The sequence below is a fragment of the Eptatretus burgeri genome, chromosome 4 (genome assembly GCF_056783735.1).
Source record: "Eptatretus burgeri isolate ZD-2024b chromosome 4, Ebu_testis_v1, whole genome shotgun sequence".
In the NCBI taxonomy this organism is placed as follows: Eukaryota; Metazoa; Chordata; class Myxini; order Myxiniformes; family Myxinidae; genus Eptatretus; species Eptatretus burgeri.
The window spans coordinates 18,248,352-18,267,335 of record NC_140964.1 but is presented as its reverse complement, the minus strand read 5'-3'; the positions used below and the strand labels follow the sequence as shown (position 1 = coordinate 18,267,335).

The following is an 18,984-nucleotide window of genomic DNA, read 5'->3' as shown; positions in this document are numbered from 1 at the left end:
ATGGGAAACCTCATTGTACTTTTACAAGAACCACGAGGACATGAATTGACGATGGACATTGTTGATGACTGACTTTTCATTTTCCACAATGTGCCGAAACATCCCTCACACCATATGACTGGTAGGCCAATCGTTCATACCAAGCACCACATCTACTCTCTCCTGAAACGTCCCTTAAACCTATGTTGCATCCTTGTTTGCCGACCTGGAGAAATTAAGAAACTGGTCAATCACATTCGATTGTGTCATTCAATGCCTCCAAGTGTCACGCATCAACTGTTTTTATGCATATTGAGACGGAGTGCACGGCAAACCCTCCAATTTATTACTTCAATTAACCTCTGGCAGAGGTGCAGGCTTTGCAGCTCCGAGGAAAAAGAAGCTTCAGTGATCTATCCTGGGCATATCTTTCATGTTGCATCCAGGGCAGGGAGGCATGAAGTAATTTTTAACAAAGTTAAATAATTAATAATCTGCTGTCAGCTCTTAAAAGCATATGACTTCAGCTGCATTGCCATGGAGTGCAACTCACCTCTGCAGGCTGGTGCTGTCTGATCTCACCTTGTGCCCTTGGGAACAGTGAAATCCAAGGGCCCGAAGGTATTGGGAATGACCTGGTCTGGGGGCTAAGGTGAAGGGCCTGTTCCATTCTGATCACAGACAGGTTTGTGGATTTGACTCGTCGTTTTCCACCACCTCATATCTGGTCTTGTCTCGCTTGCCATCTCATCCTTTTTCATCCTTAAAGCCCTATCAGTTCACTCTCGCTCAGCCAGAAATCCAAATGTTGCTGTCTTCCCAAAATCTCGGCTAACTGCCTATTATTTTGTTGCTCTCATTGTGCTGCAATGAAATTTCCTTCCTGAGTATATCCGTACATGTTCTTCACTCCTCTTCCTCTCCTTGAAGATCTCACCACTGCCATCTCTTGACATGCCCTATTCCTATATCCTCTTCTCTCATTAACTTTTCTCTCAAGCTCACCTCCATCTTTCCATATTTTCCTCCACTCTTTCAGCTTCCTGTTTGCTCACGTGCCTCTCTGTTCCCTTATAATCTCCATCAGTGCCTCATTACTTTTCCTTCATGTTCATTCCTTGCCCAATTTCCCACTCATAGTCTATCAGTTCCCTTCTTTTCCATTATTGATAAATTCATTCATTTGTGAGTATCACATGGCTGCTGTTTCACATCATTGCTGGGAGAGCATGGTCTGCGAGTATACTGGCCCCTTTTTGATACTTGGTTGATCCTGCTGCTGCTGCTGCTGTGTGTGTGTGTGTGTGTGTGTGTGTGTGTGTGTGTGTGTGTGTGTGTGTGTGTGTGTGTGTGTGTGTGTGTGTGTGTGTGTGTATGTATGTATGTATGTATATATATCTTGCTTGCCACAAAGACTCGCATGTCATGTATGTGTAATTGTCAACAGACAAATTATTTCAGTTGTCTCTTTGCACGCTCAGACATTACTTGGGTGATTGTGGTTCATTCTCGAGCAAACATGTGCCAAGGACTATGAACCCCCATGGGTCCGTGTTGTCGGAAGGCACGCATTTGTCAACACAAAAATTAGATACGTGCCACCCCAAAGGGGTCTCCCACAGAATAATAGTAGGATGAGTGACTGGATAAATAATTGCTGATTTACTATTTAAGGTGGTGGTCTCCCTTTATTGAAGTTGTGTTTCAGATGTAAAAAGTGAAAAATGTTCTAATTCTTTGCTGTGTACTTGGCCATAAATGCTGACCTGAAATTATGTGCTCAATATTGATTTAATGTAAATGGTCACTTGATGCTCAGATATTAAATTGCTTGTTGTGTTGGACTTGTATCTGCTCACTCGCTGTATCTGTCTGTTGAAAAGTCTTGAGCTGCTGGTTGTCGGCAGTCTATCTAGTTGAGCTGCAGTATTTTGAGATGGTCGACGACGCTCACATCACTTTCAGCCAAAGCATTGTGTTTGTGCATCGGCACTTAGAGAGAATTTCATTAAACAGTCACAGTATGTTATGCACCTTCCTTTGTACCTCCAGGAATATTCTTCAGAACAGTGGCAGGAAATTAACCAAGCAAGATGAATGCTGGACCAAATGAGACTTGAATAATTCTGGTGGATCATATTGCAACTGTCAACGGAAAATTGGAGTCACCATCCTTGTCCATGTTTGGTAAGAATATAGATTTCTGTGTCCCATGGCTAAACTAGGACACCATCAACATATGGGAGGCTTTACAAGAAAGTTACCTGGTTGCTCCTTCAGGGATAATTTATGAGCATGTTAATGACAGTTAAAACATAAGAGGATGAAAAATTGCCAATTCCATGCAATTGCCTGATCATAATAATTTATACGTGCACCTTATGAAGGCAGTTCACTCTGCTGAGTCAAGCGGTTTTCTGCTAAAGAATGAAATCTGACTTAAAGCCGTTGTCTGATTTGCTGTTATTCTGAAGGAACTTCAAGCTGACTGTGTTGTTTGCACTGTAGATGTTAAAGATACCCTGGTATTCGTGGATCTCTCATGCTCCAAACGTTTCAGATCAAATACTCATACTTACCCCGTTTTTTTGGCACACCTTTTTCATGGAAGTCCGGGCCTTGACTTGTACTCAGAATCGACTTTTCTATAGTTCTAGACATTGAATTGTAAAAATGATTTTTTTTTTTTGCAAACTTTGATATTTTCTGATATTAATTGTATATTTGTAAATTTAAAACACACCACAGCAAGTTTCCACTGAATGTCGTGGATACGTTCCAAGAAAGTGCAAACTTAAGCAAAACGAGTTGAAGCAGACGTGATATTCCCGTTGACTGAGTATTATATTATGGGGGGATGCGTTCCCAGGGCACATTTTCATGCACCCAGACATAACTTTAACCTCACTTAACTACATCGTAGAGACAAATATCAAACAAATCGATTAATAAAACAAAGGGAATACACAAATTAAATGGACAATTAAATGGTTACAGGGGTACTTACAAACATGTAGGGCCGAGATTGCTTGTCAGGACAGGAGAGATGCAGGTTTGGAGTTGAGGGGTTACAGGGAAGGAGATGAGATGCAGGCCTTCATGTCTCAAATGGATTTACTCAAATAATTTGTGGGCTTGGAAGGCAAAGTGGGGGTAAGCCTGGAGTGATATGGTACTCCCCTCACCCTGATTGGGCTTTTGGGTGAGTCGTGCAGCAAATCCGAAATCGAGAAATTTCTCATCGAGCTATCGAATGGGCCACGGCGCATCCGGATTCGAGAAGTCGAGGTGTCAACGGAAAATTGGAGTCGCCATCATTGTCCATGTTTGGTAAGAATATGGATTTCTGTGTCCCATGGCTAAACTTGGATACCATCAACATCAGGGAGGCTTTACAAGAAAGTCACCTGGTTGCTCCTTCAGGGATAATTTATGAGCTTGTTAATGACAGTTTCATCTGGGATGGTGGTGCTTCTTTTTTTTTTTTCGAGAGCACCGGGGAAATACGGATACAGTATTTGCACAAAGACAAATCTTGTGTTGAGAAAACCAAGTCTAATTCTGGCTGCGAAGCTCGGTGGACAAACACTGAGTGCTTCCATTACAATATGTCAGGTGTTCATGTTTATTATTAAGGAGTAGTGAACTGCGACAAAATGTAATGGTCTCTGAGCCAGTGCTTATGACGAATCTGGGGATCGTTTTCAATATTATACCTCAATATGATAACAAATGTACTGTATTAAAAAAACTGCTTGTATTCCTGATTTGGCTGAAAGGTCATCCCACAAATAATTAAATTAATATGCACAAAACAGCTCATTAATAGTCATGACCCTAGAAGTACTCTCGCTGGCGATGCATTGAATGTTAGGCAGGAATTAACACCTCCATTGTTCTGATTGACAGTTTTGCAAACTACCATCGTTGATTTTGCTTCGTCTTATACCCCAAATTGACTTATGTGTGAATGAAGGAAATAAAAATGGGAAAATTTGCCATTTCGACTTGTACTCCACATGGACTTGTGTCAGTGCCGTATTTTTCATTGTATAAGGTCATGCACTGTTCAAGCCTGGTGTTGGCTCACTAGTTCGGGTGCCTGGCTTGGGATCTTAGGGTCCTGAGTTTGAGCCCTGTTGGCTGCTGAATTAATACCAGGTGGGGTTGACTCAGCCTGTTATCCTTCTGAGGTTTGTGAAATGAGTACCAGTGTACTGGTATTGGGGCACAGCATCGGTGGCATAGTTGTGCCCCAACAAAATGATAGCTACTTGGTCGCCAAGCTGCCATACGCTAGAAGAAGAAGAAGAAGAAGAATGTACTGTACTTTCATGGAGGGGGGGAAAAACAATCTCGTATTGTCTGAGAAACAGAAGTGAGTTTTTGATAATAATTAGTAAAATTATGCTCATGGGACTTGTTCATTGTGAATGACAGCTATCCTGAGAGGGTCACTGGGATGTTTATTCTTATCTACCAAATTTAACACACACATTGAGAAATTAAAGCCTTGGATTCATGCATATGCAAAACCACTTTTTACAGCGCATGCGCTGCATACAATTGCACTGAGTTTGAAATGTCCCCGGTGTCTACCACTTCTCCGGTGTCCCCCCACCTCTCCCCACGTGCCTCAAGACAGCCAATGACGGCCGTCCGGTAGATGGCAGTGCGTAACCTAGATGGAAATGGCGACAATTGACCGAAATATCCGAGTATTTCAATGGAAATTTGTGAAACTAATGTGTTATATATGTGAAAACCATTGAATTTATTGCTTGACGGAAAAAAGCAAGAAACGCTCCCCTCTCATGTACGAACGAACGAAAGACGTCATTTCCGCCCACCATCGCATTTCGCGCCGAACGCTAAAAGCTAAGTTCTTCTTATGCCATCATTCTTTTGCGGCCCCCTGCCACGCTGTATCGAACGATTTCATTCCTTCTGTTATATATAAAGGTGCTTATCACAATAATAACAAGATTTTTACATTTCAAATATTAAGTACGCTTTTTAATTGTTTTTCAACTGAAAAAGCATAAATTGCATATTTTAACATTAGTGTACTCATTTGCTTCACCACACGTGCTGTATTGAAGGATTTCACTTGTTTATTTTTTATTTTTTATTTTTACACACAGTGGAGAGAAGGGTTGGAGTTGTGTGTCCAATTCTTCTGCTCAACAGTAGGTATTGAGAATTCAGATAAATATTTTGGCCTTTTCTCAATCATAATATATAAGTATTCAAATTGAGAGAAATGAGATTAAATGTTTCCCTTGAAGGTAAGTTGGACAGAATCGTCGGGATGTAAAGGTCATCATTTTCGTGATGGAATGGTACAACAATGTGGAGTCAGAAAGGTCTTGTGAAGGAACTTTAGTCAGCCATAGAATCAATGGTCCCACTGCGACATGACATTTTCAGGATATAAGGCCCACTTCTTGAATAAAGTTTATTACCCATTTATGATGTCCCCAAATCCAGCAACTTCTTCATCTCTTCATCTCAAATGTAATTATATTATACCCGAAGACGTAAGGTGTAATTTCTACCCTCTTCACATAACTTCAGTGACAGTTTCTCACTTTCTATTTTTCTCACTTGGGGTTGGGAGGGAAGGTGGAAATTCATAAGGAGGAATAACACAACAATGTTTAACAATTACCCAGAGGAAAAGAATGGGAAAGAATCAGCATGTGGAGAAGAAGAGATAGTGGATGTGAAGGGGAGAGTGCCCAAATGGCAGAGCATTTGAAATATCGAAGTGAGGAGGACAAGACAATGGGCACAGCAATATGATTCCACAATCGGGAGAATATTGAGACAAATGAATACAGGTGGGCAATCAGTCGAGACTTGAGGAAGGTTTATAGAGGAATACGTGTGAGCTCATATCACTTTGAGAGCCGAGAGCCATAGAGGTTAGAGAGGCCAGAAGGAGCAATGCCAGAGTTAAGCTTGAAAATAGTATTTGAGAGCCCACTAACTTGTTGTTTCTGGGAAATTGACCATTCCCAGGAATCTGCCTCCCAGCAGCTGGTCATTCCAATGGTGCAGAAGGTTCATTATACAATTTATTTTTTCATTCATTGTATAGCCTTTTATTTTCTTCAATATGTTTCTCTGAGAACATTTATTTTGATTGCAGTTTTTCCTTTCAGCTTCATTGTTTCCATTCAAAAATAATGATCCAAGTACTGCACTTCAACAAGCTTTGCTTAGAAGTATCTTGGGCTGCCCCCCCCGACCCTCCCCCTCTTTGGGGTTCTCATCAGCCCAATGCACTCTAACCATGAGGTACTGTAGGATTCTGTTGCTTTTCCAATGCAATTGTGAAAGAGATCAAGGGTTTCTACAGTTTAGGTTGGTGTTGCCATCTTTTCTCTTTCCATCATTTTTAGCTCGCCTGTTCAAAGAACAGAGAGCGATAGCGATACCCCCGGCGTGAGCGTGAAAATGTGAAAGTTTTTGGTGCAAGTTATTTCCTTTCTCATGTTTTTATCCACCACACTATTTTTTTACTGATTGCAATATACATATATTGCTTTAAAATTATTTTGATCAGACTTCACTGCAATGCTTTATAAAAAATATTATGAGACTAGTCTTTTAAAAACGATAAATGTATAAACAGGCGAGCATTGGGTGGCTTTGACACTAACTTTCTGGTTTAGCTTGCCTGTTTGAAGAACCAAGAGCGATAGCGATACTCCCGGCGTGAGCGTGAGCGTGAAAATGTTAAAGTTTTTGGTGCAAGTTATTTCCTTTTTCCTTTCCAATGTTTTTATCTTCCACACTATTTTTTACTGATTACAATATACAAATACATATATTGCTTTAAAATTATTTGGATCAGACTTCACTGCAATGCTTTATAAAAAAATATTATTAGACTCCTCTTTTAAAAACGATAAATGTATAAACAGGTGAGCATTGGGTGGCTTTGACACCAACTCTGGTTTTGTCATGCATGCTTGGAAGAGTCTGTACTTCCATGAATGCTTTCTTCTTATGGCTCAAGCCTTATTGGTATGCTTAAAGTTCCTTCTGCTGGCCATTTGTAATCCATCACCCATAAGGTCACGAAATGACTGAAGATTTTATATGTATATATATATATATATATATATATATATATATATATATATATATATATATATATATATATATATATATATATTGTCAAGGTCTGAGTTGAGGGAAGAGGCTGCTGCCTATGTGTATATATTGTTGCGGTCTTCGCGCCCGCCGGCGTGCTGACGGCCACGTAACTCGAATCGCGGCACGTCGCCCACCGGACGGACAATCCAGTCGTGACCCTCTCGGACTAACGCCGGGAACCAGTCACGGGTGGACCTTTCGGTCTCACCGCGATCGAGCCAATCACCCCCGCGTGGATAGGGGTTGCTCGCCAAATTCGAACTACCTAAGTACCCACGCGGAGGGTAGACCGGGCGATCGCACCTCGCCGCAGGTCGACTTCGGACACGGGCCACTTAAGCGACCCGTTCCGTACTATCAGAATAACCGAGCGGTGTTATCGTCGACCTCGACGGTTCGATTAATTATCGGGCGTATTCAGCCCACTACCAACCCTTTTACGTGAAGCAAGATGGGGATTCAATGGAGGAAAAGACGAAGCGAAGCGGGAGAACAGTTCAACAATAAAGCACATTTATTCGCGACGAACGGAAAGCACACAAATACAATTCCACCAAATGCACACAAAAAAGAAAACACAATTCCATTTACACAAAAAGCAAACATAAAAGTGAAAACACAGTGCAGAGCTAATACCGACTACCGAGCACACGGCAACACTTATACAATTCTACTTCACAGGCCGGCGCCGACCAACACATACCCAAAACCAAGGAAAAGAAATACCTCAAGAATGAGGCGGCCTGAGGCCGAGACCGGGTCGGGCCTACCCGTCTGGTGATGAGACGCGGAGCGGCGATGGCCCCGCAACCCGCGGGCCTCGTGGACAGTGCCTGGCAGGGGGTGGGAACGGGGCCCCCTTGGTCGCACTATCTCAGCGCGGGGGGAAACAGGAGGGGGTTGCTGATGCTCGGGGTATAGAGGATCTTTATTATGTGCGCGACGAGCGTCTCCACCTCGGCCAGGTCGCGCTGCCGGCCTCCCAGGGGTGCAGCACCCTGCCCGACGCGAGCCCCCCCTCGTCCGCCCTCGCCGCCTCTCCACAGCTCGTCCCCTCCGTTCCGACTTCAACGCACACGACGAGCAGCTCCACCGCCCGCGAAGTCTTGACTCTCTGTTCCGACTCCTTCGCCTCGTTCCGACTTTTACTACCCTTTTGACTGACGAACACCGTCCTTTTATCCCGCCGTAACTTCGCCTTTGACCCCTCCCCTTTGACCTTTCAACTCGCTCCCCATTGGCCCGACAAAAAGTGGGCGTGAAGGCTTTTTGATCCACAAATTTGCATATATCGATCGCCCTGGGGCGGGCCAATTCGCCCCTCGCTCACCGATTGGACGGCAAAAAGTGGGCGTGTGTCGTTTTGGATCCGTTTTTGAAGCAGAAAATCCGTGATTTTGTACACGCTGTTCAACGTGCGCCCTACACGAGTCCAGCATCGGTGCCCATGAGTGGCGCGAGATGACGGTGATGCGATGGTGGCGAGTTGCGACGGTAAAGGTCATGGCGGTTGTGGTGAAGCGGCGTTGTGGTTGGTGGTTGTTGTTGTGGTTGTGATGGTGGCGATTGGTCCAAAATAAAGATAGTGAAAGAAAAACGGCTATCCTGAAGAGTCGCAGCACGTATAAATGACATGTATTCCCACTAGACAACGGGTTTTGGCCTAACTACACATGCACTTACCGAGATACCTCACCTAAGGGACCTGAATGGTGGTTTGCCGAATCTGGTAACCACAACACTACCCCCTTCCCTTTTTACAGACTCGTCCCGAGTCGTCAAATTTTCGTGTGCCATCATGTGTAGTTTTCCCCTAGTACATTTTACCTACGGATCCCTGAGTGCGACATTCATGGTATTCGTGTCCCCAAAATAAATAACCTGAGGGCTGCGTAACTACCTAAACAAACTCACTCACACGGACGACTTAAATAAAATTGCCGGCGCTAAGACATACATGCCGGGGGCGCACTCATATTTACAGTACATCTTACCTTAACTTACAAATTTTACACTAAACCATGGCCCAGGATCATCGAACTCTGCAAAAAGAAAGCAGTTAACAGGGAGCCAGGCTGCCCGCATGCAGTCTCTGACTCAAATAATGCAGGTGACAGGGAACGTGGCTGGCTGCTCACACGCAGTCCAAGGCCTTCCCTTTTGAACTGAACGCAGTGAACCACAACGGTGCATGGGCTCCACAACGCAGTCTCCGTGCCAGCTCAAGTGGCACACGCAATGAGCACAACGAATGGATGCATGAACACAAACACGGTGCACGGGCCGCCACTGCAGGCCCGTGTTGTAGCTGCCAACAGGGCAGTTCTCGCAGCTTGCAAACTGTTGCCTTGCGGATCCTGGCGCACATGGAAATGAACAGGGGGGGGCAAAGCAAAAATTGAACGGGGGCTGGTGAACAGGGGCAGTGGGCATGGCATGGCAAAGGCAGCAGGCAAACGCAGCCCGCAGAAGAAGGCCGCTGCAGGCAAACACAGCCGGCAGATGAACTGGCCGGCACAGGCCTTGAAGCAAACACGGCCAGCCGATGGCACAGGCCTTGCAGCAAAACAACAGCTGCCGATGAAGTTGGCCGGCCTCCGCCTTGAAGCAAAACACGGCCAGCCGATGAAGTTGGCCAGCTCTTGCCGTTCAGTGGAGGTTGGTGGAGGGAGTGCGGTGGTGCTGGCCACTTGGAAGGCGGGCTCGGACCTACCTACCTGTCTCCCTCCCACCTATCGCCTTTGCCTGTCACTGTCTATACCCACTCCCTTAATTTGTCAAACCCCAATTTAGCCCCAACTTATTTTTTTTGTTGTTTTTATTTTTACTTCCCCACTATAAATCGTCCCCTAACCCCCTTTATCGTCTTTGTTCGGCTAACCTATTCTGTCACCTAGCCTACTCCCAACCCCTACGTTCCCTTCCCGGAGGGGAACAAGGGAGAGCTAACGTCCTGTGCTGAGGCCCAACGAAGCCTCAGAATGGCCTCCCCAGAGTTCGGCGATCTTAACACCAAGTGGGTCCAGCGGCCCACAACGACAGCGAGGGGATGGATGGTGCGGAGGGGTACATCTCCTAATCTACCCTAACCATTAACTCTTAAACTACCCCGGGGCTTTCAACAAGCGCCTCTCGCTTAAACTATTGGTTCTAACAACCCAGATTCCCGTCGCCTGTGTTGGTGTCCTCACAATTTCGGGCCTCGCCCCCCAATTTTCTCTCCGTGCCCTCACACGGTCTCCTGGCTGGGACACGTGGCTCCCTTTGGCAGGCACGACCCTCTGCCGATTCTCCCGCTATGGCACCCCGGGCACTACACTGCCTCCGAGCCTACCAGCCCCCTAACACCGGGAGTGCCCCCCATGGCACCTCCCCTGAAACGCACACGTGGCAGGCCGGCCTCCCGGGCCCCTTTCCGAGGGTCACCCGTGCCCACTGCACTGCCCACGCGGCTAATGGCGCCCCGGGCCCCCGCACCAAGCAGGCGCACCCGTGCCCACTACTCTATCCCGGCCCCCCATGGGCCCTTGGCCTACCGCGGCCGACTAGCCTGGTGCCCGGGGTACCCACTCAGCGATACTCACCTTTCGCAGCCACGCTCCCAAGCCCGTCAACAGGGCTCCTGCACCCCTCCAAATGGGTCTCGAGCCTACTTTCCCACCAACAACAAAACGACCTCCATATTTCAATTTAACTAACCCCCTAACTCACTTTATACTGACCCCGGGGTCCCTTGGGCGGGAGTCACTCCTCCCCCCAATCACTCATCGCACCATGCATTCCCCAATCGCTCCACACACACAGACCCACTGGCCTCACTCACTCAACAAGCACATGCTTCCACTTCACTCACCAACAACTCTTCAACACACACACCGCTGAACTCTGCCATCCTTCTAACTACATCCCCTAACTAACTCGTGCTCCCACGTCGTCCCTTAAACTATAGCACGTTCCTTTTAACACTACGTAGCTAAACTACGTCCCCTCTACACATTCATAAGTCTGTCCATGTCTCCAAATAAACCATTTTATTTCCCAACCTAAATCTGGCTACAATCCCTCTAACTAATCCATTCCACGGACTCCATGAGGACTTACCCCTGCCCCCATGAAGTCGGTCTAACTAAGCTAACCCTTCCCCCTAACTAGTTTTCATCCTGTGCCCAGGTAAGGGGGTCTTCCACCCCTTGCCCAGGAATCCTGTACACCCGAAAGTGAGGCTTGCTTTTTTTTTTTTTTCCATGCGCAGCACCTGCGCGGCAACTCAGAGCTCGCGCACTTTGCACCTGCCCGTGACGTCATGCAGCTGCACGTGTTCCTCGTCCCTCCTTGGACGGGACCATCCGGCAGAGATACCCCTCCTGCCGGATTCCAACCCCACGTGCAGCCATGGCGTCACCGTGTGCATAAAAAAAACAAGCCCCACGTCTCGAGGGGTTCCCCACGCGAACACATGTGCTTTGCCCGTTGGAGCTTAACACACACGATCGCGTGGAGAACCCGTCCGGTCCAAATCCATTTACCTGCCTAAACTTTGTCCGTCCGAGGGATCGGCAAATCCACCGCGTGCGTTTCCGGACCGGGACTTCACTCTCGCAAGCGAGCACGTGGCGGTCTCGTGCGTTGCACAGCACGAACCGCGTGCTCACTGCTGGGTGAACCCGGCACGGTCCTCGAAACAAGTACAGCCGCTACTCGGCTTTCTCTCCTCTGTCGCCGTCTCCGTCTCCATTCCACACACGCACACCTGCGTGTTACGACGCACACAGTCCACACCATCACATTCCCACGGGGAGACGCGGCTGCGTGCTCCCGCATGCCAACCGACATCTCCCTCTCATACCGCTCTCTCACACACACGGTCTCCCTGGCACACAGCGACCTTGCACACGGCCGTTCACTCACGCGTGCCTCACTACTCACACAAACCATACTACTCACACGTGGTGCTCCATTCACTCGCGCGGGGGCACTCACCCGCGGTGCCTCACCCACACACGCGAGGGCACTCAACCGCTGTGCCTCATCCACACACCGTGCCTCATCCACACACGGTTCCTCACCCACACACGCGGGGGCACGAACCCGCGGTGCCTCATCCACACTGGCCGTTTCACTCACACACACGGCCTCTTCCACACACGGTGCCTCATCCACACACGGCGTGCTGGGAAGCACGTACTCCGGCACCATCGCCACCACACCAATCACACACGGGGTCGCTTCCACACACGGGGACGCACTCACACCTTGCACCACACACACATCATGCCCGCCTGCAGGCATCGGCCCATGTTCTGCGTCTCACCCGGCAGCTCTTTCATTTCTTCTTTCATGTTTGTTTCCATTCCGTTCATTTTTGTATCCATCTTTTCGTTTATTTGTTGTGTATTCGCATCCATCGTCGTTTTCACTTCATTTGTATTTGTATCCATCTTTTCATCCATTTTTTGTGTATTCGCATCCATCTTTGAAGCAGAAAATCCGTGATTTTGTACACGCTGTTCAACGTGCGCCCTACACGAGTCCAGCATCGGTGCCCATGAGTGGCGGTGGTTGTTGTTGTGGTTGTGATGGTGGCGATTGGTCCAAAATAAAGATAGTAAAAGAAAAACGGCTATCCTGAAGAGTCGCAGCACGTATAAATGACATGTATTCCCACTAGACAACGGGTTTGGGCCTAACTACACATGCACTTACCGAGATACCTCACCTAAGGGACCTGAATGGTGGTTTGCGAATCTGGTAACCACAACAATATATATATATATATATATATATATATATATATATATACATTCATACACACACACACACACACACACACACACACACACACACACACACACACACACACACACACACACACACACCAGGCAGTGCCAGATTTGTCACATTGAATGTTTTGTCATAATGTCTATTGTTCGTGTCTTTTTACTGAACTTCTGGTTGTTTCTTTCCTGTTGCTTTGTTTTCGAGAAATGTATTGAATTTGGGTTGTATCTCGGATTGCTGAAAATGTGACCACATACTCTTACCCAATGACTCATTGTTAAATTTATTGTGACTAAAGAATATGTATTTGGGCGTAATGTCAAAATAATTTTTTTAATTTTTGGCTGATGAACTTGAGTGCTCCATCAGTCTGGATGGTCTCGTGCTTAAGACTCTGTAATTAAAGCACATGTGCATGGCAGATGTTGGCTTACATAACTGAGGATATCTAAATTCCAGCAGTACGAATCGGTGGATTCTTGAAAATGTTAAATTTGAATGCATATTAAGTGCCAGAAGAACAGCTGTCAGATATCGGAACAGTGGTTTATCACATACAGCAACACTCCTTCTGTTCCAAAGGCTGCTGCCGTCCCATTTGTTTAAGGCCTGAAATTTTCCATTTCATCCAAAGGTGGAAGCAATTGACAACTCAACCATTATGTTTCAAACACAAACCAATTTGGAGTTGCAGTTTTTCCACCACATGGGTGTTCTGTCTTACATCACAGGTGTTCACTGATTAAGTTTCCATCCCATCGATTTTGGACCTTGTTAAGGGCAGTTCTAATCTGTGTAATGTTCTGCTGTTTTGTGCTTCCCGACTGCAGAGGAAAACTGTGACATTTCAGTGGTCATCTCAGAAATGGCATATCTTTGAGGAAATTAAATTCCTGCTGATACATTTTACGGATGAAAATTCAGCTGTCCAATGTCGGTGCTAACTTACAGGGGACAGGCTGAGTTTTCATTACTTGTTTGCATTCTTTAGGACATACACGCAGAGGAAACACAGTCCTATTTGTAAAATAGTTATTACAAAAATAGGTTGTGCTTCCATGTTTTTGAAGGAGCTAAAATTTAGTCAAAATTTAGTTGAAATGTTTAAATTTTATTACCTCTGCCACCAAAGGTGGACAGATAGTTTTTTTTTCTTCTTTTTTTAATATACATTCTCTAGGCTTGTGTAAGAGCTATGACACAGAACAAAATTAGAACACAACACAACAAAGGGAACAGCAGGAGAAAGAGGAAAATGCAAACAGCAGGGTGGAGGGAAAAGTAGATCGAGATGGACAAACGGAGGGGTAAGAGAGAATGCAAAGGGTCGACGATCTGGATACATATGTAAAATGTTGCGAGGGGTGCGGGGTGGTTTCACGGGTGGAGAAAAGATCCTGATTTTGGATGGGGGGATGACTTGAGATGGTGGTGAACAACTGTCTTGAAGACCTGGAGGGAAGAATGAGATTGAAGAGAGTATGGAAGGTGGTTCCATAGGTGGGAAAGAGGAAGAAATGAGTTGAGGTGAGCAGTGATTCTGGATTTAGGCAGTTTTACTCGGAGGGGAATGCTGGTGGACTGTGTGCATCATGCAGATACCTGAGGGGGGGGGGGGGACAAAGCACGGAGAGGGCAGAGTGCAAGTCCAGAAATGAGGTGGACGAAGATGGACCAATGACCTGTCGGCAATGGCAAAGTGAGAGGCCCATAAACTCAGCTTCATCGCAAGAGATTACGATGATATTGAAGGCCTTTGTTTCCACAGCGTCAAGCTCAGTAAGATGTGAGGCAGGTGAGCCAGTCCAGAGGGAGAGCAGTACTCCATCGAGCTGTGGATGAAAGCCTTTTATGTGGATAGGAGCTCAGGTGTGCCAAGGAAGGACTTTGCATGATGAAGAATATCCATTCGGCATCTGGCTTTCCAGGCCAATTTTGTACTGTGGCTTGCGCAAGAGAGGTCATTGTTGAGGGTGAGACACAAGAGTTTGAGTTACTGAATCTCTTTGAGAGGGTTGTTGAGAAAGTAGATGTGAGGGTTTGCGGTACAGTCCTTTTGGAGAGAGAGTGAGTGAGTGTGAGGGATTTCTCAGGATTGAAAGACATGTTCCAAGTGTTTGACCAGTTTGTGATTTTGTCAAGGTCTGAGTTGAGGGAAGAGGCTGCTGCCTGTCTGTCAGAAGTATGAGGGATTTCACAGCAGAGAGTGAAGTCATCAGCAAAGAGATAGAGAGGAATTTCCAGAGTCAGAGAGATCATATGCCTGCTGATAGTTTGCATGGATGGTGCTTAATGGTTAATGGTTCAGGTGGTGGGCTTGGGATCCTATGATCCTGAGTTTAAATCCCCCTCGGCTGTTGAATTAATACCAGGTGTGGTTGAATCTGCCTGTCATCCTTCCGAGGTCGGCAAAATGAGTGCCAGCTTTCTGGTATCCTGTGGCGGAGTGGTGACCTGTCCAGAACTGTGCCCAATCACCAAGGAGAATGTTGTGGTCGCACTAACACTCTGCACAGAGTCTGGTCCCAATAGATGGATGGAGAGAGATCATTGATTAAGATCAAGAAGAGGACTGGGCCCAGAACACTGCCTTGTGGCACCCCAGCCTTGACTGGGAGAGGAGACGAAAGGATTCTGTTGAGAGCTGCACATTGGCTATGAGAGTGGAGGAAGTCAGTCCTCCAAGAGTGGAGTTGGCTTTGGATTCCATAGGCAGACAGTTTGGAGAGCAGGGCGGGATGCCAGACTATCATAATATGGAGATATATCCAGAGACGGCCCTAATCTCATGTCTAATATTGAGGGCCTCCATCCATTGATGGGAGCGTCGAAGCAGCATGTCCAAGGTCGAGTGACCAGCTCTGAATGTGAATTGATGATTTGATATTATTTTTTTTTGTATACATTATCGAGGCTCGAATGAGAGCTAACACACAATGCTCAGCAAGGGGGCCATGCGACAAGAGGGGTGGGAGAGGGAAGGACAAGAGAGTGAGGAAAAGAGACATTCGGAAATCTGTGGAAGGGAGAGGGATGGGGCGGGGATCACGGGGTATACAAGATGGACATTACAGGGACTTCCAGGACCTTGCACAACAGGGAACATTTGAGAAGGAAGGCATGGAATTTGAAGGAGGTGGGTTTGAGGTGGATTAACATTGGGAGAAAAGATCGTAGTTTTGGATGGGGGAAGATAGGAGGTGGTGGTGAACAGCTATTTTGAAGGCCTGGAGGGAAGAATAGGATTGAAGAGCGTGTGGGAGTTTATTCCAAAGGTGGGTAAAAAAAGAGTAATGAAAGAGTGAAGGTGAGCAGTGATTTGTGATTTTGGTAGTTCTACCAAAGGGGGTTGTTGGCGGACCTTGCGCGCCTTGCGGAAATATGGGGGGGGGGGTGGGGGACTTATTGCAGGTATAGCGCGGTGGGGGGGAAGAGACCAGAGAGGAGACTGTCAAAGACAGAAAGACCACCGACCTGCCTGCAGTGAGAGAGTGAGAGGCCCAAAGACTTAGCCTTATCGTGGGAGATACCAATGCTCCTAAATGCCTTGGTTTCCTCTCGCCTTCCTTTGCTTCAATGAATCTTGCTCGTCCTCTGCCCCAATTGGCTCTTCTAATCATATGCTAGTGAAGGTCAGCACCTCTCTGGCCCTTCTTCAAGAACAGCCTCTGTGCCGGTGAAGCCAAGGAAGGTGAGAGGCAGGAGCACCAGCCCAGAGGGGAGAGCAGTACTCCATCAGGCTGCAGACCAAAGCTTTAAACATGGTCAAGAGCTCAGGTGGACCAAGGAAGGACTTTGCACGATGGAGGATTCCCAGTCATTGACTGGCTTTGGAGTTCAGGTTAGAAATGTGGCTTTCCCAGGAAAGATCATAGTGGATAGTGAGACACAGAAACGTGAATGAAAGGACTTCTTGCAGAGGATTATTGAGAAAGTAGATTGGGGGGGGGGGTCTAAATGGTCCTTTCGGGGAGACATTGTGAGAGTGTGAGAGTGTGAGATTTGTCAGGATTGAAAGACAATGATCCACATGTCAGACCAGTTTGTGATTTTATCCAGATCTGCAGAGAGCGAAGAAGCTGCGGCTTGCCGGTCTGAGGGATGACAGATGGTACGGCAGAGGGTGGAGTCATCAGCAAAGAGATAAAGAGGATTTTCCAGAGAGTCGGACATGATCATTGATGAAAACCAGAAAAACAACAGGGCCCAGAACGCTGCCTTGAGGAACTCCAGCCTGGACAGGAAGAGGGGATGAGAGAACTCCATTTTGGGACACACGTTGGCTACGACAGGAGAGGAAGTCTGTGAGCCATGAGTGGAGATGGTCTTGGATACCATCAGAAGAGGCTTTGGTGAGCAGGGCAGGTGAGGGTGGTGAGATGAAGGAGCAGGGCAGGTGAGATGAGGTTGTTGGACAAAAGGAGTAATTTTATGTTAACTGCGATGATGGATTCCATGACCCTGCTGATGATTGGAAGTAAGCTGCTTGGTCTGCAGTTAAGGGGATCTGTTTTTGTACCTTTTTATGCAATGCTGTTATGTTGGCGAATTTCCAAGCAGATGGAAGATGACATCTGGGAAATGACAGAGTGAAAATGGCAGGAAGAGGAAGTGCAAGAGCAGCAGAGCAGGTTTTTCGGACACGTGAGCTGATGCCGTCCGGTCCAGTTGCAGAGCCAGGGTTATCAAAAACTTTTCCAACTTTTCAGTGCAAAAAATGCAGAATTCAAGAGCATTTGGGTGTGACTGGTAAGGGTCGGTACAGAGAGAGAATGGTTGGGGACACAATATTGTGAAACAAACACAGAATTGAGGCATTTGGCCTTCTCACGAGCATAATTGGTTGTGGTGCCATTTCAAGTGAGGGAAGGGATGGAAGGGGATCATTCACCAGAGAGAGACTTAACAAGGCTCGACGATGTTTTAGGGGCAAGAGCCAAACTTGAAAGTTCATTCTTCAGATTGGAGAGATGTTTTCTGTCTCTCCTGTGGGTTCACACACACTTGTTCCTGTGCAATGTGGAATGATTTGAGCTTGCGTTCGGTTGTATTTGCCTTCCAGGAGGAGAATGTAAGTTATTTTAAAGCAACTGCCTCAACACAGCATTCAGAGTACCAAGAACGGGATGATGGGTAAGATAACCGAAGACGAGATTGGATGAATCTGTGCATAAGAGAGAGCACGCTTCTGTTTTGGAATTCTCAGGTTGAATTAATATTCTTGGTGGTGGATATACAAGCCCAGTCCTGAAGTGTGGTGGCTGCTTGCAGTCCCTGACGGTTTGCTTGATTGAACTGCCAGACTCACCGGCACAGAGGCTGTTCTCTCAGAAGGGCCAGAGAGATGTTGACCTTTACTAACATATGATTAGAAGAGCCAATTGGGGCAGAGGACGAGCAAGATACATTGGCAGGGAAGTTGGTCATCACCAAATCCAGGAGGGAAGAATTGCCTTTGGGAGAAATCCAGGTGGGAAAGTTCACAGATCGAGTCAGACCCATGGAGTCACAGAAGTCCTTTGCAGAAGTTCCAACAGGTCCAATGAGAGAGAGAGGTTCCAACACCCAGCCAATTATGATGGTGACAATTGAAGTCACCACATATGAGGAAGAGAGAGAAAGTTGGGATGAGTGATTAAAAGTTGGTCCATGTCATCTGAGAGAGATGTAGATTGAGTCATCACTGTTGGAAGGACGTTACAACATACAGACAAACATGAGGTGAGAACGGAGGGGAACTCACAACCAGAGGTGAGGTACTCTTGGGGTTTGGGAGTTGTAAGAAAAGTCCATGGAGAGTGAGAAATTGAGTTTTTAATGTAAAGTGGAACTCCCCTGCCAGGACGGGGTTCAGGTCTATAAAACCAGCGGAGACAATAGCCAGGAAGAGACACTAAGGAGTCAGCGACGTCCTGTTGGAGGAAGGATTCGGTTAAGCAGATGATGTCCCATTTATCGGCAACTGCATGGATTGAGAGATCTTTCAGGTGAGAACAGAGGCCTCGGATGTTTAAGGGCCACATGGTTAGGGACAGGGAGCTGCTAATAGGACATAGGGAT

At 46.7% G+C, this 18,984-nt stretch overlaps 1 protein-coding gene across 3 annotated transcripts in view; it reads left to right on the top strand.

Annotated features, from left to right (window-relative positions):
- Positions 1-18,984, top strand: part of LOC147027562 (MAGUK p55 subfamily member 2-like) — a 745,773-nt gene that overhangs the window by 160,997 nt on the left and 565,792 nt on the right. For all 3 annotated transcript variants that reach the window (XM_085877071.1, XM_085877072.1, XM_085877070.1), the window contains one exon: positions 2,032-2,166. The gene's annotated coding sequence lies outside the window, so the exon portion shown is untranslated. The remainder of the gene's footprint in view (positions 1-2,031; positions 2,167-18,984) is intronic.